Source organism: Prionailurus bengalensis, chromosome D1 (assembly GCF_016509475.1).
Source record: "Prionailurus bengalensis isolate Pbe53 chromosome D1, Fcat_Pben_1.1_paternal_pri, whole genome shotgun sequence".
Classification (NCBI taxonomy): Eukaryota; Metazoa; Chordata; class Mammalia; order Carnivora; family Felidae; genus Prionailurus; species Prionailurus bengalensis.
Window position 1 is genome coordinate 56,281,270 of NC_057346.1, and position 26,410 is coordinate 56,307,679.

A 26,410-nucleotide genomic window follows, 5' to 3' on the forward strand; every position below is an offset into this window, starting at 1 on the left:
CAATTTTTGGTTAAATCAATATGCAACATAATGGCATCATAACCACGGAATTATTATTTTGAGCTAAAGCAAACAATGTATAATATTTATATCTTCCTTCTTTTAACCTTGGCTTTTGCTGGAGTTAATAACCATCCAGTTTGTTCATCTATTAAATTTATTGATGTATACCTCTCACGAATTCATTCCCGGATTCCCTGGAAGCAAGGAAAATTCCCTCTCAATATAGTTAAATATATCAGATACTCTATTCGTTTCAACTCTTTCTTGGAGTCCTTCATCTTTCTGCTCACTAGGCCAGTTGAAAAGCTGACCTACAATTTCCCTTCACCATCATCCTGAGATCCCTTTGTTTCTCTGCTGTGTTGGATCCCTCCGTTTCCTTGAATGATGAGTTCCTTTTACTTGGTTTATTCCCTTGTACTAATACAGCACATCTTCCAGGAGCTCCCTAGGAAAGGTGTGTAGGGAGATTTTTTAAAGGACTTTGAAGCCTGTAAAGTCTTTTTTCTAGTCTTACATTTGATTGATAGTTTGACAGATATACACATCTTTTTTTTTAAATTTTTTTTTTTCAACGTTTATTTATTTTTGGGACAGAGAGAGACAGAGCATGAACGGGGGAGGGGCAGAGAGAGAGGGAGACACAGAATCGGAAACAGGCTCCAGGCTCTGAGCCATCAGCCCAGAGCCTGACGCGGGGCTCAAACTCACGGACCGCGAGATCGTGACCTGGCTGAAGTCGGACGCTTAACCGACTGCGCCACCCAGGCGCCCCAATATACACATCTAAATTATAGGAAAAATTTCCCCACAGTATCTTGAGGGCATTCTTCCACCGTTTTGTAGTTTTCAGTGCTGCCTTTGAGCAGTCAGACATTATAATTCCTATTCCTTTGTATGTATTTATCCCCTTTTGCAAGCTTTCAGAATCTTCACTTTACCTCCAGCATCTCAACATATCACAGGGCTGGACACTCAGTGCACTCCTTCAATCTGAAATCAAGCCTTTCAATTATTGGAATTCTTCTCACATTGTTTCTTGGATAATTTTCTACACTCTGTTCTCTCTGTTCCTTTTCTGTAGACACCTCTCTAACCTCCTTCCTCTCAGAAGAAACATATTTCTCAGTCTCTTGTGGAGGCTGGAGAATGTGAAAGTTTTTATAGGAGGAAAGAGTGCTCACTTTCCTAATGGTTGAATAATGACTGACACTCCAACAACCATCTTGTACAATGAAGGCCACACCCTAGGAATGGCAGAGCAGAGAGCTTAAAGGAGCCTGGATTTTCTGAAGCTTTTATGGAACTGCCATGCCAGCCCTGGATTACCGATCCCTGGATTTTTATGTGTGTTAATAAAATTTTATATGTTTAAAGTCATTGTTAATTTGAGGTTTCCATTACATACAGACAAACCCCGAACTGTTACTATTTCCCCAGATTGAAGCTTGGAAAGTGACTTGACCAAGATTAGAGTGAGAAGGAGGAGAGCTAACTCAGGTCTTACACCGAGGCTGATGCATACTCACCTAATCCTACTTTGCTTTTGCCTTATTGCACTTCGCAGATACTGTATGTTTTTTGTTTTTGTTTGTTTGCTTTATTTTACAAATTGAAGGTTTGTGGCAATGATGTGATGAATAAGTGTACTGGACCATTTTTCCAGCAGCATTTGCTCACTGTGTGTCTCTGTGTCACATTTGGGTAATTTGTGTAATATTTCAAACCTTTTCAATATTACTGTATGTGTTACAGTGATGTGTGATCAGTGATTACAACTCACTGAAAGGTCAGATGATGGTTAGCATTTCTAGCAATTAAGTTTTAAAATTAAGGTATATACATTGTTTTTGTAAACATAATGCTATTGCACAAGTAACAGACTACAGTATAGTGTAAACATAACTTTTATATGCACTGGGAAACCAAAATATTCATTTGACTTGCTTTATTACGATAGTTGCTTTATTGCAGTGGTCTGGACTGACAGTTTCTCTGAGGTATGCCTAAACTTTCAACTGCAATTGGCGTTCTTCAAATTATTACATCCTAGAACCAGAAACACATAGATGTCATAATTTATGAACTGAGTACAATTACTATTCAAATACAGAATAATATAACTAGGGGTCAGAGAGTTCTGATCACTCTTCCACCAGAGGTAACAATAATTTGTTTTATGAATTTTACTTAGGCAAATGATGAGAACGAACATGTTTTTAAAATCACACAAAACTGGGTGCCTGGGTGGCTCATTCAGTTGAGCATCCAACTCTTGATTTTGGCTCAGGTCATGATCTCATTCATGATGAATTCATGAGCCCCACAACAGGGCCTGCACTGACAGTGTGAAGCCTGCCTGGGATTCTCCCTCTCTCTCTGCTCCACCCCCGCCCCCCAGGTGTGTGTGTGCGTGTGTGTGTGTGTGGGGGGGGTGTCTAAAATAAATAAATAAAAACTTTAAATAAATAAATACAACCATGCAAAATATGGTTATGTAGGTTTTTCACCCAATTTGGATATAGTGTTGAAGTGATTAATTGCAAATGTAGACATACGGATGGGGCACCTGAGTGGCTCAGTTAGTTGGTTGGGCGTCCGACTTTGGCTCAGGTCATGATCTCACGGTTTGTGAGTTCAAGCCCTGCGTTCGGCTCTGTGCTGACAGCTCAGAGCCTGGAGCCTGCTTTGGATTCTGTGTCTCCTTCTCTCTCTGCCCCTCCCCAACTTGTGCTCTGTGTCTCTATGTGTCTCAAAACATAAGTAAACGTAAAAAAAATTTTTTTTAATAAAAAATAAAAATAAGTAAAATGTAGACATATGGGAAGTTATCCTATAGAACACTGAAGACACATACCAATATATTAAGATGTTCTTTACAAGCAAAAAACCAAAACAATAACCATAGTGATTTCAAATATAAGTCCCAAGCTGAATGTCACAGTTGCTTACACACAGTAAAAGCCCAGTTAGTATTTATTAAATGAATACAAATTGGTTCTTGATTCATTTGCTAAGAAATATTTCCCAGCTACCCCTCAAATGACAATCATCATTCCCACACCTTTGTTCCTGATGCTTATACAATTCATCTGTCACTTTTACTTCCTTTTTATTTTTAAAGATTTTTTAAAATTAGAGAATGAGGAGCAAATAACTATCCACTAGCAGGCTTGACAATTGATACTATTTTTGCATTTTCTTAGTTAAATAAAACATTACTAATAAAGTGAGTCTCCTTTGTTCCTCAACCCCAACTACTTCCCCATCTTTGACATCAGTTAGGATGCTTTCAACATTAAGTAATAGAAAACTCTTATCAACTGTCTTAATAAGAAGAATGGAAACAGTCTAGTTCTAAAATTGGCTAACTCAGGAACTCGGTGACTTTATACAGGACTCAGGTTTTCCCATCTTTCTACCCTGCCATCCTTAGAAAATTGGTTTAGGCCCATTCATGGTAAATAAAATGTTTGCTACACATTTGGGTTTCATTTGTAGAGACAACGTCTAGTAGATGACGATGGACTCTTGCCTCTGCATTTGTCATATATTATATTATATATATTTTATGTATATATAATATGATATATATTATATATTATATATATTTTATGTATATATAATATGATATATATTATATATTATATACATTTTATATATAATATCTATTTTATATATTATATATTTTATAAAATATATATTTTTATATAGAAAATATATATTTTATATATTATATTATATTATATATAATGCATATATTATATATTTTATAAAATATATTTTAATTATCTATATGACATGTATAACATATATATGACATATATATGATATATAAACTTTTCATTAAGGTACAATATACAGATAAGTTCAAAACCACTGAATTTTCACAGAATTAATACTTTCATGAAACAAGTACTGAGATCAAGGAATAGAATATCATTAACACCCTAGCCATGTCTGTCTTAGTGCATAAAAACACCCCTTAGAAGTGGCCAGAATTGTGACAGATTTTATGTCTACACCAATCACTGATGAGGGGAACGGGATTACTATGGTTGGTAAAAAGTCAGTCATGGCTAGTCTCTGGGGCCCACCTTCTGTACAGTAAACAAAGAGAAAGGAGTAACAAAACGGAGTTTTGCTGATAAACAGGAACCCAAGAATGGCTGTGGGTAGACAAGCAACTGCATCTGCCATAGCGTCTCCCACAAGTCACTAGCTTTATAAATTTGGTGAACATCTGTGTCTATCACTTTTTATACTTTTAAAATACAAATGTTTACATAATAATGAACCATGCATATCGTTCTGCAATTTACTTTTTTCGCTCAGTATTGTTTTCTGAGAGCTATTTTTGTCAATATATGTATCTAATGCATTCCTTTGAAGTCCTAGTTAGTATTCCATCTCATGTATATCCCAAATTTTATTTCTCCACTCCCTTACTGATGGATATGTAGGCTGTTTAACTTTTTTCTATTTTCTCATTAGTACAAGTAATGATACATTTCTTACCTTTATGTGCCCTCCTGTGAGCTAGTTTCTCTAGAATGTATGTACAGTCCCTAAGTATGTCCCCATTTACTAGATTCTGCCAAAACGTTGTTGCTGTTAATCCTAGAGAACAATGTGTAGCCTTGAAAGTAAATTTCTTGACTTCTCTGTGACTCAGTTTACACATCAATATAACAAAGATAATAACAGCATTACTCTTATACTGCTTTTGTGACAGTGAATGAAGATAGATAGATAGATAGATAGATAGATAGATAGATAGATAGATTACAGCAAAAGCTGAAACAGCAAAAGCTACTACAATTTTCTGGATTACTGTTGTTATTATTAATCTTTATATTCCTAGAATAAAGTATGGGGACTATTCATATCTGTTGTGGGTTTTTACTGTGTTCACTTGGCTAAGCTGGAACTATTTTCCATAACACCACTGCCTGTATAAATCCAAGCTAGAGTTGAACCAAAAATACATTTGCATGAGGTTGGGAAGGCAGAAGTGGAGCAGCAGTCATTATACTCTGAAGTTAACAGCGGTTAGACGCAGTAAAAGACACACATAAGGCTGCCTGCAGATTCCATGTGGTCTTTGTGCTCCCGTTCTGCATCTAGCTTTTGTTCCCAACTGCAGGCCTTGCTGACAAATTGTGACTCCAGGCCCACTAGCAGATGCACTGGACAGTCTTCCATAGATGTCTCCACCTGCTCTCCTTTGGGGTCCCACTGAGCAGCTGGATAGATCTTGCTTCCCACTTCCTGGCCTGAGTTGTCCACCTGTGCAGAGCTTCAGAAGGGCTGGTCAATAACTTTTCTCTAATCCTCCAACTCCCCCTTTCGGACCCTCTTTCAGCCTCTCTCACAATTGTGTAATACCTTAGTCCTATAAATAAATCCCTTATACCATACACTCATAGTGATTCTTCTTTCCTGACTGGAATCTGACTGATGTAACATCCTTTCACAATATTTCAATTGAGCTGTTTCTTTTCAACGATTTAACCAAAATCTCCTTTATATAGTCTAGATTGATTCCTTCCTTCCTTCCTTTCTTTAATTTGCTATTCTTGTGCTAATGTTTTCGCTCACTAATTTACAAGAGGAAACTTTTTAGTGAATCCTGGCAGCAAGAAGTTCTCCCATGATTTTGTAGACAAAACCCCCAAATCTCCCCTACAAATTTGGGCATCCTATTTATTTTTTAGCCAAACCAATTTCTGATATACTTCTATATAACTGCTGCCGAATTTTCCTAGGGTTACAGTAATGTGCATGCCCTTAAAACTTTTTTAAACTTTTAATATTTAATACAACTATAATTAACATAGTGTTATATTAGTTTCAGGTATACAATATGATTCAACACTCTGTACACTGCTCACTGCTCATCATGGGAAGTGTACTCTTCAATCCCCATGACCCTATCCCCCTGCCCTACAATATCCTTCCTAATGTCAAATAACTTCCACCAATCCCTGTTTGCCTACTGATTGTTACGGTTTTCTATTTCCATTTTAAACCTGCGTTTTTAAATCCACGTAATATATTTCTATTTCTTTGCTGCAAATCTGACATTGTCATTTGCACAAACTTTTTGGGAGCCATTGTGAGGCCAAGCTCTTCTATCAGGTTATTGGCAGACAGTATCCGGTAATAGCGTATGGGAAAAAGTAGATTTACAATACACTGTTAAGAGATTATTTTAAATTCAAAAATAATTTTAAAGAGAAATACTACAAACAGTAGTATAACAAATCAGAGTAGCATAAGATGTAGTTACACCAAGCAAGTGTGTATGTACAATCGTTTATTTGGATTTTTATATGCTTTATTGTCATTTTTATAATGTGTTCTGGTTTTTATTGATAAAGATCTTTCACACTTCTTATTAAATATATTAGGTACTTATATTGTGTTCATTTGCTGTTTGGTTATTGCTGGTATATACAGTCTACTTGATTTTCATGTTGATCTTATATACAACAAATGTGCTACATTTTCTAATTCTAATAGTTTTCAGATTCCCTCACGTTTTCTACATAACATTCATATCTGAAGAAGAAAGTTTTCTCCCTTTATTTCAAATACTTGTACCTTGTCTCTTTTCTCCATGTAATTATATAGACCAAGGCCTCAGGTGTGATATTTTATTGTGCTGATCCTTATGTGCATCCTGACGTGCTTTGTGAATTCAATGGGAAGTTTCACCATTAAGCCTAATGCTTGCTATGGATCTGATAGCCATTCTCTAACATTTTAAGAAAACTCCCTTCTGTTTCTAGTTTACAAAGAGTTTTAATAACTACTCATACTATTTGAAAACGTTTGAGGCTTTACCATGTACATTTATTTTACATATATTGACTCATTTAATCCGTGCAGACACACTTCGAAGTATTATCTCCATTTTACAGACAATAAAAAGCACAGGGAAATCAAAGAACTTGTCCAAGATCACATGATAATCATTTCCGATTACTGCTTTAAAAACAACAACCAATTTATCAGATTGAAACAACACCCATTTATTAGCTCGTTGTTTCTGTAGAAGTCCAGGTACAGCATGGTTGGGTTCTCTGTTCAAGGTCTAACAAGTCTGAAATCAAGACGTTGCCCAGTCTGTGCTCTCATGTGAACTCAGGGTCATCTTCCAAGCTTATCAGGTTGTTGGCAGAATTTAGTTCCTGTGGTTGTAGGACTAACCAAGTTCCTTGCTAGCTGTCAGCCAGATGTCACTCTCAGCTCCTAGTGGCCACCCTCAAGTGTTAGCTACATGGCTCATTTCATAAGCAGTTCACAGCATGGCTGTTTGCTCGTCTGCAGGCTAGCAAAAAGCATCTGCTACTGCTTCTTGGCTGTCAAGAGCTCACTCGATTAGGTCAGGCCCGCTCAGATAATCTCCCTTCATACTGACTCAAAATCAAATGATGAGTGGCCCTAATCAAGGGAATGAAATTCCATTATGTTCACAAGTCCTGCCCACATCCAAGGGAAGAAATTATACAGAACGTGTATACCAGGATAACAGCAGTACTGTTTCCATTTCTATCTAACACATATAATAAATTAGAATCTGAGTTCAAACTCATGCTCCTAATCAAAACCCATACTGCCTTTCTAAATAAGCACTGAATTTATTGAATGCTTTTTCTACATTTATTGAAATAACCATATGATACTTCTGTTGATCTGTTAATGAGTGAATCATGTGGAAGGCTTTTTTTTAACGTTGAGCCAGCCTCCTGAATTGCTAGATTCAGCTCGCACACACTTTATTTTGTATTTGTGTACTTATGTCCATAAATGAGTTTGTCTATCAGCTTTGTTTTTCACATTGTCCTTCTCAGGTTCTTTTATCAAATTCAAATTTAGTTTATTAAACACCTTCAAGGCAAAAGCTTGCTTCATTTCTTACCCAATCTCTTTAAGTTCTTGCTTTCACTCAGTTTTTGGTCCAAGTATGTTTTTTTTCTTCAATAAGCTCTATGCCCAATGTGGAGCTTGAACTCACGACCCCAAAGTCAAGAGTCGCACTCTCTACTCGCATGTTCTACCATCTGAGCCAGCCAGGTGCCCCAGGCCTAAGTATTCCTTATTTCTTTGTTAACTAATAAATATATTTAAGATTTTTCTTAATCCCACATTTTCAGTATTGGTCTCGATATCTATTTTACCATAATCTGGAAACAAATCCTATTCAGTTTTCCCATTTCTTTTCAAATTAACTTTGTTACATTTCTTAAAAAAAAATTCTACCTAACTTTTAAAAGTTGTTCATAGTATATGATTATGATTTTTCAATCTTTATTGTGCCTGTGTCTGCCTTTTTTTGTTGTCATAACTTTTCTCTATTTTTTCTTAGCCATTAAAAAAATATTTCTTCCTTGCCATTCCTTCTAATCTCTACTCCTAGAATTCCTATCAGGTATATGTTGACACCTCCATCATCCTTTATGTCCTGTAACTTCTGTTTCATATATTTCTGACTCTCTGTGCTGCATTCTGGATGTTTTCATTCCTATGTCACTATTCACAAATTCTCTCCTTAAGTGTGTCCACTCTACTATTTACTTTGAGGGTTTGTTTTTTTTTTTTTAATAAATAGACTTTTTCCTTTCCAATATGACCTTCTAAAAAACTCTACTTTTTATAAACCACAATTGCTCATTTCTGTTGTGTAAAGTCCCATTCTTGTTTTTTAAATTATTGTTTCTATTTCCATAGGTGTGCATTTTAGTTTCTGGCTTTTTCCCCCACCTGTGTTCTTGAATTTCCCCTCTGGATTTTCTATTCTCAGGATATTTTGTAAAAGATTAGAGTGGAAAAGAGTCAACTGAAGAAGCCATTAACAACTTAACCTTCAGGACCTATACTACTCCTAGATAGATAGTAGATTGGGCAGTCCTTACGTGTATTTATGGTCAACCTGATTTTTAGTATCCTCTAGGAGTTCAAATGGTTGGAACACAATAGAGAAAAGACGGTTATTTTACTCAAAAGACATCTGGTAAACATAACGATTACCTGAGTTCTAGCAACCCTTGTTCTTTAAATACTATCTGATATTGCTCTATGCCTATCTATACACGTGTACACTCAGGCAGGCACACTCATGTGTGAAATTCATGACAATAAATCATGGTATTTCTTTCTTTCTTTTTTTTAGAGACAGAGTATGCAAGTGGTGCAGAGGGAGAGAACCTTTTTTTAAAATTTATTTAGTTATTAATTTATTTATTGAGAGAGAGAGAGAGGAAGCATGCCTGTGCACATACAGGGGAGGGGCAGAGAAAGATGGAGAGAGAAGGAGAGAGAGACAATCCCAAGCAGGCTCTGCTCTGACAGTGCAGAGCCTGATGCAGGGCTCAATCTCACAAACCATGAGATCATGACATGAGCCAAAACCAAGAGTCAGACACTCAACCAACTGAGTCACCCAGGTGCCCCAGAGGGAGATCGTCTCAAGCAGGCTCCACACTTAGTTGTACGCTCAACTGACAGAGCCACCCAGGGGCCCCTAAATCATGGTATTTCTAATTTAATATTTGTAACCTTTTGTTTCACTGCCTTGGTAATGAAATACCATTTCATAAACACTATTTAATGTTCCTCTGAATTTATCTTGTCAAACAAATAGATCCTGATGTTAGTATATTTTTGCAGGTAATAAGCACTGGATCATTGAAGTATAATGTTATTTTCACTTGAAAAGCCAAGAAATTAAATAGATACTCTGAGCAAAGTAACTTTTAAATTGGTCCCAAAACTTTAAAATGTACTTTCTAGTTAATAATCAGTCCTTTACTTTTTTTTTTTTTTTAGTTTATTTATTTATTTTGTGAGAGAGAAAGAGAGCGAGAGAGAGAAAGAACACAAGCCAGAAAGGAACAGAGAGGGAGAGAGAGAGAATCCTAAGCAGCCTCCACGCTATCAGTGCAGAGCCTGATGCGGGGCTGGAACTCAAACCAAGAGTTCATGACCTGAGCCGAAATCAAGAGTCGGATGCTTAACTGACTGAGCCCCCCAGGCACCCCCAGTCCTTTATTCTTAACAACAAAATGACTGTTGACACTGTTCCCAAACCACCTATCAACCAGCCATATCTTTCTTTGCTCAGATCTAATTGTCTTTCTTGCTCTCCCAGGGGAATGCCTAATTAATCCCGCAATGTGTTCACAAGATAAGGGCATACCAGGTAAAGAAAGATGTGTTACTGAATAAACAGCATGAAACAAGGTAATTTTTATTTCTTGAGTTAAATAATAACCTTGGTCTGTATCTGTTCTGTAAAGGCATCTAGCATAAAGTCTATTCATAGAGCAGACAGCAGACACTCAGTAGTATTTACAGTATTGATTTTAAACTTACCATTTATTTTAAAGAGGAAAAAAATGTCTTAATTGCTGATGTTGCTCATACTACTTTCCAAAAACCCAGAACAATGCCTGTCACACAGTACATACTTACTAAACATTTGATGAATGACTAAAAAGCTGAACAGGTTCATTTGTGCATTTACGATTCGGATACCATGAGGCTTGATTTTGAATTTGCACTTAATAATACAAAATTGAGTGAAATATTTATTCCAAATTACATACTAAAAAGACAAGTAGGCTCCCCCCAAAGTGATACAAAATGGGAAGGGGAACTTCTTATAATTAAGAATGCACAAACTGTATACTCTTAGAATGGAATACTACCTATCATTTCCTCTAAAAATCTCTGAGGGAAAACAGCAGGCTATTTACCAAACTGCTTTTCAACCAACTTGTGAATCTCCCATTTTGTGATTTATGCAGAGACCATAATTAATACTGTCTCTCTCACACAGAATAATATTTGGCAAATTCAATATTAGGAGATGGCTTCTAAAAAGTTTTTCCTCTAGTAAGTAATTTTTAAAAGCCAGAAATGACAAAATGATGCTACTGCACACTCAAAAATAAATATTTCCCATATGGAATATCTTACAACATAAGTTGTCTCAATAAATTCATTCGTCATCTACACATTTGAAAGAGTTTTAGAACAGGTGTCAATCAAACTCCAAGAGACCTACCACTTCTCATTAGCTTACCAACCTTATATTTATACAAATTAAAATAATAAAATGCTCCAGTTGCTTATTGGTGTGTTTAATTAACTTAGTGCAGTAAATTTCTGTAACTTACTACAGTTAACACTTCTAGGATTTCATCACTAGACTCTCCACACCATGAACCTGGGAGCCATCATTTACATTAATGAGAGTTACTAACAGGCAGCATGGGAAAAATTAATTCTTTTGTAAGTCTTTTAAAAAGGTCTCCAATCATATAAATGAGTAGGACTCAAAATTCTAGGCATTATTAACATCAATATTTGCTCTAAAGGAAATAAGGAGAACTACTGCTATAAATTTAAAACCAACCAAGAACTGTTATATGGAAATGATATGAACTATGAGAAAAAGTAACCACCCACATCAACCCTGTGCTAATGGTGAGAAAGACAGAAGCAGCTGTAAATGAAGAAACCCGTATTCTAGGGTTAAAGGAAGTAGTTGTAAAAGTAAAGAACGTTTTAGAGTAATGAAGATTCTAAACAGGAACAGTATAAAAGGATAGAGGCACTCTAAGAAACTTAAATGCTAACTATATAATTGTGAATAATCTGGATACAGAATAGAGGTAGCCAAGAGATAATCTGTTCCATAATCTATATAATGCCGAACAATAGACATTTGTAGACCGCATACATACAAAAGCTGCTCAAGACTCCAGGATATAACCGGGAGTGAGGCTGTAGAGAAAGGTTTGTGCAGATTTAACTGTACCGTCAAACTGTCCTTGGAAGAGATAAATGGACTGACATTCTCACAAAGGATGAGAGCTCCTTGTCCTCTAAGTGCTCACCAAATTAGTTACTAAAAGAGATACTCTATTTTTTCCGTTTGTCTCTATGCTGGTATTAATTTGCATTTTCCTGAGGCTGAGTATTTTTTTCTAACATTATTAGACATTTTGAGCTTGCTCTTCGGTAACATACTACAGTATATGTAACATGTAATGTATACTATGTCCGTGTTTCTGTTGGATTGACTGCTCCTTTTCTTATTGATAATATAAAGATTTTACTTATATATTCTAGATACTGACCCCTGGTTAATCTGTGTGCTAGAAAATATCTTCTGATTGGGGCACCTGGGTGGCTCGGTCAGTTAAGTGTCCGACTTCGGCTCAGGTCATGATCCAGAGTTTGAGCCCTGTGTTGGGCTCTGTGCTGACAGCTCAGAGCCTAGAGCCTGCTTCGGATTCTGTGTCTACCTCTCTCTCTCTGCCCCTCTCCAACTCATTCTCTGTCTCTCTCTTAAAAATAAATAAAAAAAATAAAAAAAATTTTTTTTAAAAAGAAAATACCTTCTGATATGTAGCTTGCCTTTTCATCATCGTGTATGTTTTCTTTTGTTTTAAACAAGTTTTTTTTAAATATTTATTTATTTTTGAGAGAGAAAGAGAGCCCACGCACAGGTGGGGGAGAGGCAGACAGAGGATTCAAAGCGGGTTCTGTGTTGACACCAGAGAGCCCGATATGAGGCTCAAACTTGCAAACCTTGAGATCATGACCTAAGCTGAAGTCAGATACTTAACCAACTGAGCCACCCAGGAGCACCCCCCCCCCCAAGCTTTTTCTCTTTTAAGTTTGTTTATTTTGGGATAGACAGAGACAGCGCAAGTTGGGAAGGGGCAGAGAGAGGGAATGAGAGAATCCCAAGCAGGCTCCGTGCTGCCAGCACAGAGCCTGACTCGGGGCTTGAACTCACAAAACCATGAGATCATGACCTGAGCTGAAACCAGGTCAGAAGTTTAACCAACTGAGCCACCCACACGCCCCTTAAACAAGTTTTTTTTTTAATGAAAAACAAATTTATGGATTTCTTATAATATGGTCTGTGTGTTTCTGTGATTTATTTAAGAGATCCTTTCCAAAGTGAAAGCTAAGAACTTTTCATCTCTCATTTCTATTGGAATGAAATTTAAGATTAAAAAGTTCAGGTAGATGGGAAAGAAATCAATGCTGTGACTACTATGTGCATTTATTCAGTGTAAAAATATTTACTGAATGACTATTATATGAAATGGTAATTTTATATAAATTCTATCATATTCCTCACATTTTCTTTAAAGCCATTCATTTCCATTTTTAAAGCCTTCATTTTCAGATGATTATGCTACGGATGGTGAGGTGAAATATATTGGTTCAAGGTGTGTTTAATGCTGAAATTCTTTCAAAAGACTGAAATGGGAAAGCTACGGTTTTTCCTTTCCTAAGTTTAGAATACACAATTTTTATTATTTAAATATCAATATGGCTTACCCCTATTAGATATATATATATATATGTGACTATATGTTTAAGTCAAATTAGTCATATACTTATTATAACCAATCTGTGATCCAAAACACTTTATAAAGATATATTGCTATCCTTTAAATACCTGAATACATACATATTGATATTAACGACTTATAGCTAGTCAACTTTGAGAGTAATTTGTATTTTTATGTAGACTAAAGATCGAAATACAAACTTTTCCTTCTCTTATCTCTGCTAAAAGAAAACTGCTGGGCAACTTAAAGTGCAGTCACTTACAAGGCGAGGTGAGGAGCCAGAAGCTCTGGTCAGTGGAAAGGAGCAATACCTCTTATGTGCCAGTGTACGTGTCCTATTGTATCTAGCCTTAGCTGGAACATCTCTTAATTCTCTTCTAAACACAGAAGCTCAGATGGCTAGGGGCCACCTCCTCATGCTTGCCTTTGCTGGCTGCACCCCACTCAACCCCATTCTAATCTCTAACGTGGCCCTTTCCATGCTATGTATGACCGTGTGCCCACTCACTGTCCATCCGATGCCACTTCTGTAGTTGAATGATTTTACTTAATGCCAGCATTTTTTTTAATAATGTTTATTTATTTTTGAGAGAGAAACAGAGACAGAGTGCAAGGGGAGCAGGGCAGAGACAGACAGACAGACAGACAGACAGACAGAATCTGAAGCAGGCTCCAGACTCCGAGCTGTCAGCACAGAGCCCGACACGGGGCTTCAATCCATGAACTGTGAGATCATGACCTGAGCCGAAGTTGGACACTTAACCAACTGAGCCATCCAGGCGCCCCTACTTAATGCCAGCATCTTGAGCAGTACCCAATATGTACTAGTCCTCAATACGTGGTTTGACTTTGCTGTAATGTAACCCTTTTATAACTTAGTTCTTGTGATTTAACTATACACGAATTAACTCATACCAATTTTTCATTTCAAGGAATTAGAGAAAAAAATTCTATGAAAACCAATTGACCATTTAATCTGATTCAGAGTTATGTTTGGTGATCTTATTAGTTATAAGTTATCCTAGGGGAAAGGTATTAAAATATGGGAGCAAACCTAACTATCTGGTTAAAAGAATGACATAAATTTATTTTATAATGATACTATTATCCAGGACATAAATGTTATCCTTAGAAAATTGTCCAAAGAACTATTACCATGAGATGTTTTGGGAAGTTAAAATAAGTTTACATGTGCCTAAAAATAATTTTCTTATTCTCCCCACCTATTTATTTCTTCAGAAAAAGAAAAGCATCCACAAATCACCAACTCCAAACTGTCTGGCTTGATATCGTTATCTCTCATTACTTGCCTACCAAAAAAATCAAACATATAAAAATTAAAGAAAAGAACAGTGCTACTTTCAATGTAACACCAACAAAATAAAGTCTTATTTATTCGAGTAAATGATTAATTCACACCAGAACCTAAAGCACCTATGCTGTCATATGATACATATTGATAGACTCCAAAAAGCCAATCCATGAACTACCTGGAGGACTCACTGATGCTCTGTTGAGGAACACTGATTTCTCATATTCTAATAATGTAACAGTCTTCACCCCATGACACTATGACATAGTCCTCTATTACACGAAATATATTACCCACCCCCACCAACTCCGCCAAGCATTACACTGAACCTCTATTCTGATTTCAGCACACTGCAAACGAGAAAAGCACTAAGTTCAAGTTGGGGTCACATGTCAGAGTCATCTGGTTTTCTTTTTTGTCCCGCTGTCCCGTTACATTACTGTATTTTAATTTAGTTGGTTGCAGAAAGCTGAGATGACAATAATACTAGAGAAGACTTCCTCATCCAGATAATAACATCAGCACCATAAAAGCACACTTCATTAAAAACAACACACACAACAATATGCTTCCAAGTGTCAGCAATGAAATAGCTGCACAATTACTTTAGACTCATTTCCCACATTTCCCTTCTCTCAGCGGAATGCCTAATCTTCACAAGGTGTTCATTTCCTGTCTCACCCAGCAACCACCTTCTGCATTTTTATTTTGTTGATCGCTCCTGCTTAAATTTCCATGGGGATTCCTCATTTTAAAACATGCTTTTTGCTCTCGCTCCTGAACACAACCCCATCAGCACTGCTGCCGGTGCCTTAGGTTACAACAGGCACTGAAGTTAATAGCTTGCCATGGTCCTAAGGGACCATATGAAATAATGATTGTCCTGGCCAGAGCATCTAGAGTTAAAACTATAGGCCTATGGTGTGGAGTGTCAGATTACCTAATAGCGTTTGCAAAAACTGAACATCCCCTTTGCTCTCCTAATTCAAGAAATATTTATGGAGTGTCTACACAATACAAGGCTCTCTGCAAGGCAGTGGAGTAAGTTTGATGCCAAGTAAGATGCACTTTCTACACTGAAAATATTTCAGGTAAGACCAGGACGACTCTGGCACACGACTTGTATCACTGGGCTCTTGTTAAATGAGAAGAGTATACATAAATTTACTTCACTTCTGAGATACTACTGAGAGAGAACTGCCCAGGGGATTAAGGAAGGCTATGAGAGCATACCCAACTGTGGGGAATCAAGAAAGAGTATACAAAGAAAGTTTTAGATAATAAGAGAAAGGTTTATGTACAATTCCAGACATTCCAGATAAGCAGAACAGCAAAGGCAAAGACTATCAAGGTGAAAAATAATGTCATACATTTGGAAACCGACAGTTTGACTGAAGCATAGGTTATGAATTACGAGGGAGCTGGGATAAGACCAAACAAGAAAGCAGCAGGCCAGGCTGGAAACTAATTTGTTGGAACATGCTGTATTTCCCTTTTAAGAATAAGGGCTTCAGCACTCACTAAACTGATAGCTTCTAAGATAAAGACACTTGCTCGACTCATAGATATTAGGCACTAACCTGCCTACATAGAACTAAAAGAGACAAGCCTTCAGACCTTCAAGTTTTTTCCCTTGTACTCTGGGACGCCTCGTTAGTCCTCTGTATTGACACCATTGACTGAAAGATGATGTACCTCGTGGCGTTATTATAAAAGAAAATCTAGTACTGTGCTACTGGGTTGCATTTTTAATTTTCCTTAACCTTTTCTCAGGCCTACCTTTCCTTTCAGCATCTACATTTAGTAAAAAAAATTGCGTGGCTGCCTGGAATTCCTGTCGCAAGGCTCAATGTATACAAAATAGTAGTTGCAAGATTTTATTGAGCATCTTCTACGTGCCAAGCATTTGTGCTTCATCTAACCCTCATAATAACCGAGCGGCACAGATATTACACCAAGCAAACCAAGACGCAGAGAGGACATTTCCACAGTTGCTCAGTTTTAACAGGTGAAGCTCATGTAACTCCAGTTAGTCCTTTGTATCATTAGAAATAAGTCATTAGAAATAAAATCATTAGAATAAATGATTAATCATTAGAAATAAAAACTGAAACAAACGTCACCAAATTTAACTAAATCGAGGCAGAGAGAAGGAAGGGGAGGCATTTTGCATTGTATCTTTTAGAGAAAAACAAATGTCAAGAGAACCAACTGACAAATGGACTGCAGTAACTTTTTTTTTAATGTTTACTTATTTTTGAGAGAGAGAGAGAGAGAGAGAAACAGAGACAGAGCACAAGTGGGGGAGGAGCAGAGAGAGGGAGGCACAGAATTCAAAGCAGGCTCCAGGCTCTGAGCTGTCAGCACAGAGCCCGACGTGGGGCTCAAACTTGTGAACTGCAAGATCACGACCTGAGCTGAAGTCGGACGCTCAACTGACTGCGCCACCCAGGCGCCCCAGTAATTAATATTTTCAATGAGAACTTAACATAGTGACTCTACTTAACATACAGGAATTCACATCATGGCATTTTCACCAGAGAGATTTCCTTAAATCAGGAGAAGGATTATTTCAGTCTAACGTACGGTCCCTTTTTGATAGACACACTTCTTCCATCTCCTAAATGTTCGCTTAGAAGTACTACGCTTACAGTCACCGTACCATCTTCTGGGCTTGCTGTCCTCAGTGGGCCATATCAAAGCGAATGCTTAGGCAGCTTGTCATATGACCACTTTTCATCTCTCAACCTGTTGCTCCACTTGTGAAGTGAAGGGCTACATTGTATGCTCTAGTAATACTCTGGTCTGTCTGGTTCTGAGGCACAACAAATCTATAATTCTGCATGGACATAAACGTTTTTTTCCCATCTTCATTTCTGTTCCATAGCGTTCCCTTAGGTAGTTAAACTGGAGCTGGACTACAGACATTTGGGCAAGTTTTCACACGAACACAGATTTTTCATCCTTGGTCACATTCCTGTAATCAAGTGGAAAATCTGGAAAAATAATTTCATTCATTTCAGTAATATTAGTCGCCCTGAAAATTATTTGTTTGATTATACTTTTAAGTTACACAGCAAGGAAAAATTTTTTAAAAATACCAAAGTATTTGGTCCACCCACTGCCTCCAGTCATCACACTCACTGTTGAAATTTAAAGGTCTGAGGTCTAGGGTACTGAGTGCTCTAAATGCCAGCATCTGAGCAACAACCTATAATAAAATGAAGATGAAAGGTTATAAAGAATGTTCTAATTTATAGGATAAACAGTAGAAGAGTTGAAAATTAAAGCCATAGCACTGAAGCCTAAGCATGATGTGAAAATCTCCCCTTCTGGAAGGAGGCCATCAGATTTAATTGGATGCTATGAAAGCAAACAGATGCTAATTTAGTGAAAACAGCAACCATTTCTGAACTCTCTGCATTAAAACAGCTTGATTAACAAACAGAAGCTGAGGATTTTTATAGGAAAGAGTCTATAATTCTTAATACAAGATGTGTCAGCAGGTGGTTAAGTATGCCTGAAGCAGGTAATAATAGAAATGAAGAGTCAGAAGTACAGCGGTCAGAAAACATTGATGTTTTCAATGTAAGCTTTATAGCAATGAAAGCACAGTTGCCTGTCACTATTTCTATAGAGAATTTGCTTCTTTGCAAGCAATGTTCAAGGTATCCTAATTGCTTCAAGGACACCATTAGAAAAATTCCCACTCATTTATTCAGCAAGTCAGTGTTGTTGAGCCAAAAAGCAGGCTGAAGGAATATAGAGATAGGAAATCACTCAGTTCACTGCCACTCTGCAAATCCCTTTGTCTCTTCCTTCCTGGCAAAATGCAATCTAGTTATGATGAAGGGGGAGCTCTATAAACATCTAGACATGCCAAGGTGTCTGTAAGAAAAATAAAAGACTCTAGTCACAGGATTAGAACCTGTCTGGCCAGCTCCTTTACATATATGACTGCCCTATGCATTCAGTCACAGAAAAGGTGTTAGATCATTAAAACAGACCATTCCTTCTCTCATGAGCATCAGGTCCACCCACATGCAATGACTAGGATCTGGGCCCAATATTATCTGTTTTTGGACACATCACAATTTCTTTACACTCTAAAATTTCTGTCTCTAAAAGAAATCAGAATCAGCCAGGTAAAAAACGCAATGCCTAGAGTTTCAGCCAAGATCTTCCATAGGGATAAACATAGAACAAAATAATCAAGGAAATGGGAAAAGCAGCATTAACATGCCTCTAAGGTTCCAATAATTCCATTACAGAAAAATAGTTAATCTATCTTCTAGAGATTCATAAAAGCCTTGTTGTGGACACGTCAGGAAGTTTCAAAAGTGCCTGCCAATTATACCACTCCTTCTGAGAATAAAACAAAAACCCGAAGACATTTTTTGAGGGCTTGAAAAAGCCATATGCCCTGACCAGCTATGTCCTATCTCAAATGATTGTTTAAGGAATCCATTTGGAATGTATCATCTAGCAGACAACTGAGTAGCAAAATAACAATGACTAACACGTTTCATTTCAGAAACCACTTTAAAACCTACTTTTCAGTCTTCAGTGAAAGAAGAAATAAAGGGTAAAAGAACACTATGGCTGGACTCTGGTTACATTCCTTCGTGTTTTGTGGTCTGAGTCTCAAAATGAATGCAGCAAAGATTTCAGAGTTTCCCTTTATAGTGTGCATGCAGGTGCACAATAATAGCTTAGGCAAGGCATCAGTCTAAACCTGTGTTTCAAACAGACCAGACAAAGGAAAGAACTAGTTTTCCCCCACCCGCCCAGGAAAACTGGCTAAATAGGACTCTGAACTCCACTATCTCACCTGCCAATAAGCAGATAAGGCAGGTAATCAGGGCAAAGAGGCTGAGGATTCCTAGGCCGATTACAAGTATAATATATCCAATGAGCCGTTCAATTCCTATTTTCCATCTCCCCCGAAGCCCTGATTCCACCTAATAACCTGGGAAGGTTTACATCAACACTGACACACTCAGGAGAAAAGAAACCCAGGCCAATCTGCTCTTCAGTGATCCAGGCTAGGAATAACTGAGAAGTTGATCCAATTAACAAGCACAATCAGTTAATTTACTTTAATTTATTATGTTTATTTGTATATCTGTGTTGTTGCAGAAAGGATATGAAGTTTTACTAAAGTTCATTAAAGTCACCTAAAATATTTGATAGTTTATAAAATCTGAGACAGCAAGGTAAATGTTCTCAATCATAATATGGCATGCCATTGATTGTATGATAGACCTCATTTTTAGCAATATCAAAATGTCAAAAATATTTATATTAGAATCGGTAAAATACAATATATGTTTCTGTAAAGGGGGAAGACAGAGGCAAAACACAATGCAATTCCTGTGGTTCTTGTGGCTTCCAAAGAAACGGGTAACACAATCACCTAAATCTAGCTCACCTTCCCAAATTAGGAAAATAAATTAGGATAAACAAATCATTGCTACTTCTCACACTGGGGCATACTACATGGAGTTGCCCACATGTTAAGCTGCTTCTTCACCAATTAAAGTGTGCAGCTGATCTGGAGAAAGTGTATTATTTAGAAGGACACCCTTCCTTCAAGCTCCCCAAGTGCTTTTTCTACATAACCAATATTTTCAGTCGGATCACCACATACTGATTTGGTAAAAACCTAGAGATATTTAATTTGTTTAATATGGAACCTAAGGAAGGTTGGGGGGGGGTGATCATTCTCAAAACTACAAGGTGATCTTACATGTTCATGCTTAATTAAAATCATGGGTCTCTTTATTGCTTATTAGTAATGTGTTTCACCATTAAACAAATGGAATGATGTCAATAAAAATGGAGGAGGAGATAGATCTAAGGTCTTGTCCCTCCAGGGAAATTTTTTTTTTTTTTTAAAGCAAAAACTGTTAGAATCAACTTTACTAAAACTCTGGAAAAAGTCAAGAGTGTAAAACAACAGGCTGAACGACGAATCAAGGAAAAGGAAAATCAAAATCAAGAGAAAAGCTTCACAGAATTTCTACTTATACTGTTCCTAACTCCCTCCCCAACTGAGCAGTGGTGAAAACAGCAGCCTGCTAGTGTGGGACCTTGATCCCCAGTGCATGAGGGAGCCAACCAGATTTTATTCTAAAATAATTTATGTTTGTCTGTCCTATCTTGTCTGGGGGCTACTTGAAGAGCAAATGTAAGGCACTTGCCTTGGTTTTGCCTAGTCAGAACTGCTCACTCAGAGGTGAAAGGCAGGGGACATTGTTCAAGATGTCAGGCAAACAAATCCCACAGCCTCCTTGTGCAAAAAGATTAGGGCTGAGACACGCAACAGACTGTCTAAGGAGGTAAAGCTGGTGAGAGTTTCTGCAAGAAATCAGTGTTTTCTTTTTTTTTTTTTTTATTTTTTTTTTCAACGTTTATTTATTTTTGGGACAGAGAGAGACAGAGCATGAACAGGGGAGGGGCAGAGAGAGAGGGAGACACAGAATCGGAGACAGGCTCCAGGCTCTGAGCCATCAGCCCAGAGCCTGACGCGGGGCTCGAACTCACGGACTGCGAGATCGTGACCTGGCTGAAGTCGGACGCTTAACCGACTGCGCCACCCAGGCGCCCCGAAATCAGTGTTTTCAAAAGAGCCCATATATACTGGGGAAGACAGAAGATATGTACATGCCCAGAATAGGATGCACACTCAGAAAAGACCTGAGAAGACTCCAGGCTTTTAGCTCTGGCTGATCATTAGGCTCACTGCAAGCAAGAAGCAAAGGCTAAGGCCTTCGTGTTGAAAAGAAAAGACATCAGACAAACGCAAAGCTGTACAAAGAAAGAACACTAGTAAAGATAACTGCATAGGTAAATAAAAAAGACAGTATTATGGACACACAATATAGAAAGATGTAATTTGTGACAATAACAACATAAAGGTGGGAGGACAGAGGTATAGAGGAGCAGAGTTTTTGCATGCTATTAAAGTTAAGCTGGTATCAATTCAAACTAAACTGTTATAAATATAGGATATTAGCCGTAATCAATCAATTTCTTTGATATCAGCCATAGGAACATTTTTTTGAGATATGTCTCCCAAGCAAGGGAAACAAAAGCAAACTTAAACCACTGGGACTACACCAAAATAAAAAGTAAACCATCAACAAAACCTGGAAGTAAACCGTCAACAAAACAAAAAGGCATTCTACAGAATGGGAGAAGATATTTGCAAATAACATATCTGGTAAGGGTTATCTGGTAAGGGTTTACTATCTAAAATAAGTAAAGAACTTCTACAACTCAACAGCAAAACCCAGAAATAATCCAGTTAAAAATGGGCAGAAGATCTGAACAGACATTCTTCCAAAGATGGCCAAGAGACACATGAAAAGATGCTCTACATCACTAATAATCACAGAAATGCAAAGATGGCCAAGAGACACATGAAAAGATGCTCTACATCACTAATAATCACAGAAATGCAAACTAAAACCACAAAGAGGTATCACCTTACACCTGTCAGAATGGGTAAAATCAAAAACATAAGAAATAAGTGTTAGTGGGGATATGGAGCAAGAGGAACCCTCATGCACTGTTGGTGGGAATGCAAATTGGTAAAGCCACTATGGAAAACAGTATGGAGGTTCCTCAAAACAATTAAAAATCAAAATATCATATGATCCAGTAATTCCACCACTGGATGTTTACCCAAAGAAACCAAAAACATTAATTTGAAAGATATATGCACACCTGTGTTTACTGCAGCATTATTTACAACAGCCAAGTTATGGAAGCAACCCAAGTGTCCACTGGTAGATGAAGGGATAAAGAAGATGTGGTATATATATGTACAATGGAATATTACTCAGCTACAAAAAAAAAAATAAAATCTTGCCATTTGCAATAACATGGATGGGCCTATAGAATACAGTGCTAAGTGAAATAAGTCAGTCAGAGAAAGACAAATACTATATGATTTCACTCATATGAGGAATTTAAGAAACAAATTAACAAAGAAAAAAAGAGACAAACAAAACACAGACTCTTAAATACAGAGAACAAACTGGTGGTTGTTGCTAGAGGGGAGGTGAAGGACGGGCTAAATAGATAAAGGGGGTTAAGAGTATACTTATCTTGAGCACTGAGAAATGTATAGAATTGTTGAATCATTATATTGTACATTGTACAATTGTACAGTATATTGTATATTGTGAAACTTACACAACACGGTAATGTTAGTTATACTTCAATAAAAATAATTAAAAAATAAAAGTAAAGGGCCTGGGCAGCTCCATTACTTGAACGTCTGACTCTTGATTTCTGCTCAGGTCATGATCCCAGGGTTGTGGGATCAAACCCCGCATCGGGCTCTGTGCTGTGTGTGGAGCCTGCTTAAGATTCTCTCCCTCTGCCCCTCTCCCCCACTTGTACTTTCTCTCTCTCTCTCTCTCTCTCACTGTAAATATAAAAAAAATTTAAAAATTTTTTAAAAATAAAAGGCACTGATTTAAACTATACAGTGTTCCCTGCCCTCTACTTGGAAACTGAGGGCCATTGTTTTACCAGATGTAATATTAAATTCTTCCATTTGGTGCCTACATTTTCTGCCTCTCCTCTTGCAGTTTCCTAAATACAGTGGAGGGTATTTCATTTCTTCATGTCTATGAACACAAAAGTCTCTCAAACTAGAACAGTTGTTCTCAAGCCTGACTGCACATTAAAATCACTTCAGGAGCTTAAAAAAAATACCTCATATTTGGGCCCTATTAACTAAATCAGAATTTCTGGGGAAGAAGTCAGAAATCTGGAGATCAGGAGCTCATTTTTAAAGGCTCCCCAGTTGACAATAATGCACAGCCAGTGTTGAGAATAACTTACCTAGAATCATCTATTATCCACCTCCCTTTAGCCAAGTGCAGTTGTTTTCTCAACTCCAATCATTCATATATCAGTTTTGGAAAGTTGTGTTTTTGCATTTGAATTTCAAATTGATAAGCAAAAAGTTGTTCATAAGATCATCTTATCTTTTAATGTCTGTGTATCTATAGTGACATCTTTTTTTCCCTTATACTAGTTGTTTTGCCATCTCCTCTTTCTGAATTAGTTCTGCTAAGGGCTTATGCATTTCTCAGTTGTTTCTCAAAAGTTCTCAGGGCTAGAACTTTTGCCTGTATTTTTCTCCTCCATTGTTCAGTTGTCCATTTAATTTCTGCTCTTACTTTTATTCTTTCCTTCCTTCAACTTTCTTAGATCTTAATGAACTCTTCCTTCTCTAGTGGTTTCATGAGACTTAGAAGACTTAGATGACTGATTTGTAAATCTTTCTTTTTTTTCTACTACAAGCATTTAAGGAAATGAATTTCCCTCTGGGCACAGATTTAGCTGCACCTTACAAGCTTTCATATGCTACATTCTATTATCATTCAGTTCAAAAATAATTTCAAACTTCTTTTATAGTTTCTTCTTTGACCTATAGGTTTTACACTGTTTTTTTAAAACATTTTTTTTTAATATTTATTTTTGAGAGAGAGACAGAGAGAGAGACAGAGAGAGAGACAGAGAGAGAGACAGAGAGAGAATGTGCCAGTGTGCACAAGTGGGGGAGGGGCAGAGAGAGGAAGACACAGAATCCAAAGCAGGCTCCAGGCTCTGAGCTGTCAGCACAGAGCCCGACGCAGGCATCGAACTCACGAACCGCGAGATCATGACCTGAGCCAAAGTTGGATGTTCAACCGACTGAGCCATCCAGGCACCCAGAAGTATAACACCCACACATTTAGGGATTTTATTATTGATTTCTAGTAAATTCCACTGTGGTCAGTAAATATACTGTAAATTATTTAAATCTCTTGAAATTTGTTGAGGCCCAGCATGATCAATTTTGGTAAATGTTTCATGTAGATCTAAAAAAGAATGTATCCTACAGCTGTTGGTACAGTATTCTTCAGCCATAACTAAGGTCTAGTTTATTGCACTCTTCAAGTCTTTTAGATTCTGACTATTTTATCTGCTTCCTATAATAATTAATAAAACGAAATATAAAGTCCTCTGTTATAATTGTGGATTTCCTTGAAATTCTGTGAATTTCTGTCTATATGTTTGAAGTCATGCTTCTAGGGATGTGTGTGTGTGTGTGTGTGTGTGTGTGTGTCTGTCTGTGTATAACTGACAGTATTAAAATAAAATATCTCACTTATTTAAATTGCCTTAAACTTCATTTTGTCTGATATTAGTGTAGTTAGCTCTCATATGGATAATATTTGTATAATATGTCTTTATTCACTCTTCTATCTTCATTATTTCTGTGTCCTTATATTTGCGGTATCTCTTGCAAGCAGGATAAGTGTAGTTTTTTCAAATGGCCTGACAATCTTTATTTTTAAGTCGTACATTAATAACATTTAAAATTTACTGCAACTGCAGAATTTAAGTCTGGGTTCATAAGAACAAATCTACTATTTGTCTTCTGTTTGTTCCACTTGTTTAATGTTCACTTTCTTTTCTTCCCTTTTTTGGATTAATCAAGTACTGTATTTAAAACATTTTCTATTTGTATCCTTTATTAATTTTTTGCCTACACACGACAATTCTTTTAGTGGTTATGAGATGATGACATGATCCTTGATTAGTCCTCTATAAAGTAGGATCTTTACCCTCCTTTAAAATCTTAGGAAACTTTAACTCCATTTCTACTTTCCAACATGCATAATTTCATATATATTTTATAAGTATGTATTTCATATTTTATGACACTACTATTTGTTTTGTAGTCAAAATTAATTTAGATGTACTCACACTTACCCTTTCTGTTGTCTTTGTTCTTTTCCATATTTCCATGTTTCTGTGCTATGTTTACTTTTATTCTGACTTTAGCACCTGCATTTCCCTTAGCACAGTCTGCTGGGGTGCATTTTCTCAATTTTGATGGTCTGAAACATCTTTTATTTTGCCTTAATTTTTGAAGGAAATATTCACCTAGTATAGAATTCTAAGCTGGCAGTATTGTTTTATAGTACTTAAAAATTAAAAAAAAAAATTTTTTTTTAATGTTTATTTATTTTTGAGAGTGAGAGAGAGAGACAAAGCATCAGCAGGGGAAGGACAGAGAGAGGGAGATACAGAATTTGAAGCAGGCTCCAGGCTCTGAGGTATCAGCACAGAGCTCAAAGCAGGGCCCTCAAGCAATGAGCCCTCAAGCAATGAGAGCATGACCTGAGCCGAGGTCAGATGCTTAACCAACTGAGCCACCCAAGCGCTCCTGTTTTATAGTACTTTTAAAATGTCCTTGCATCACTTTTCTGGTTCCTAAAGATTCTACTGAGAAATTAGCTTTCAGTCTTATTGTTGCTCTTTTGATGCTAAGTTGTCTTTTTTTTTACTAACTACTTTCAGTATTTTCACTTTGTCTTTGGTTTTCAGTTGTTTTAATATAATTTCCTTAAGTATGTTTGCTTTGTACTTACGAGTTGCAGTTAATGCTTCTAGAATTTGTAGCGTGATACATTTCGTCAAATTTGAGAAATTCTGTCATTAACTCTTAAATATTACATTTATTACCCTCTATGCTTTCTTTTCCCCCTCTGTGACCCCAACTATATGTATTATATGTATTGTATGTATATGTATTATATGTATCTTTTTATTGGGTCCTATGTCAGTCTAGCACTTTTCTATATAATCCATCTTTTTTTTTATTTGTGCTTTGGTCAGGATATTTTCTACTGACCTA

General features: G+C 36.9%; 1 protein-coding gene across 2 annotated transcripts in view; it reads right to left on the reverse strand.

Annotated features, from left to right (window-relative positions):
* Positions 1–26,410, reverse strand: part of UVRAG (UV radiation resistance associated) — a 297,500-nt gene that overhangs the window by 95,030 nt on the left and 176,060 nt on the right. The gene's annotated exons all lie outside the window — the stretch shown is intronic.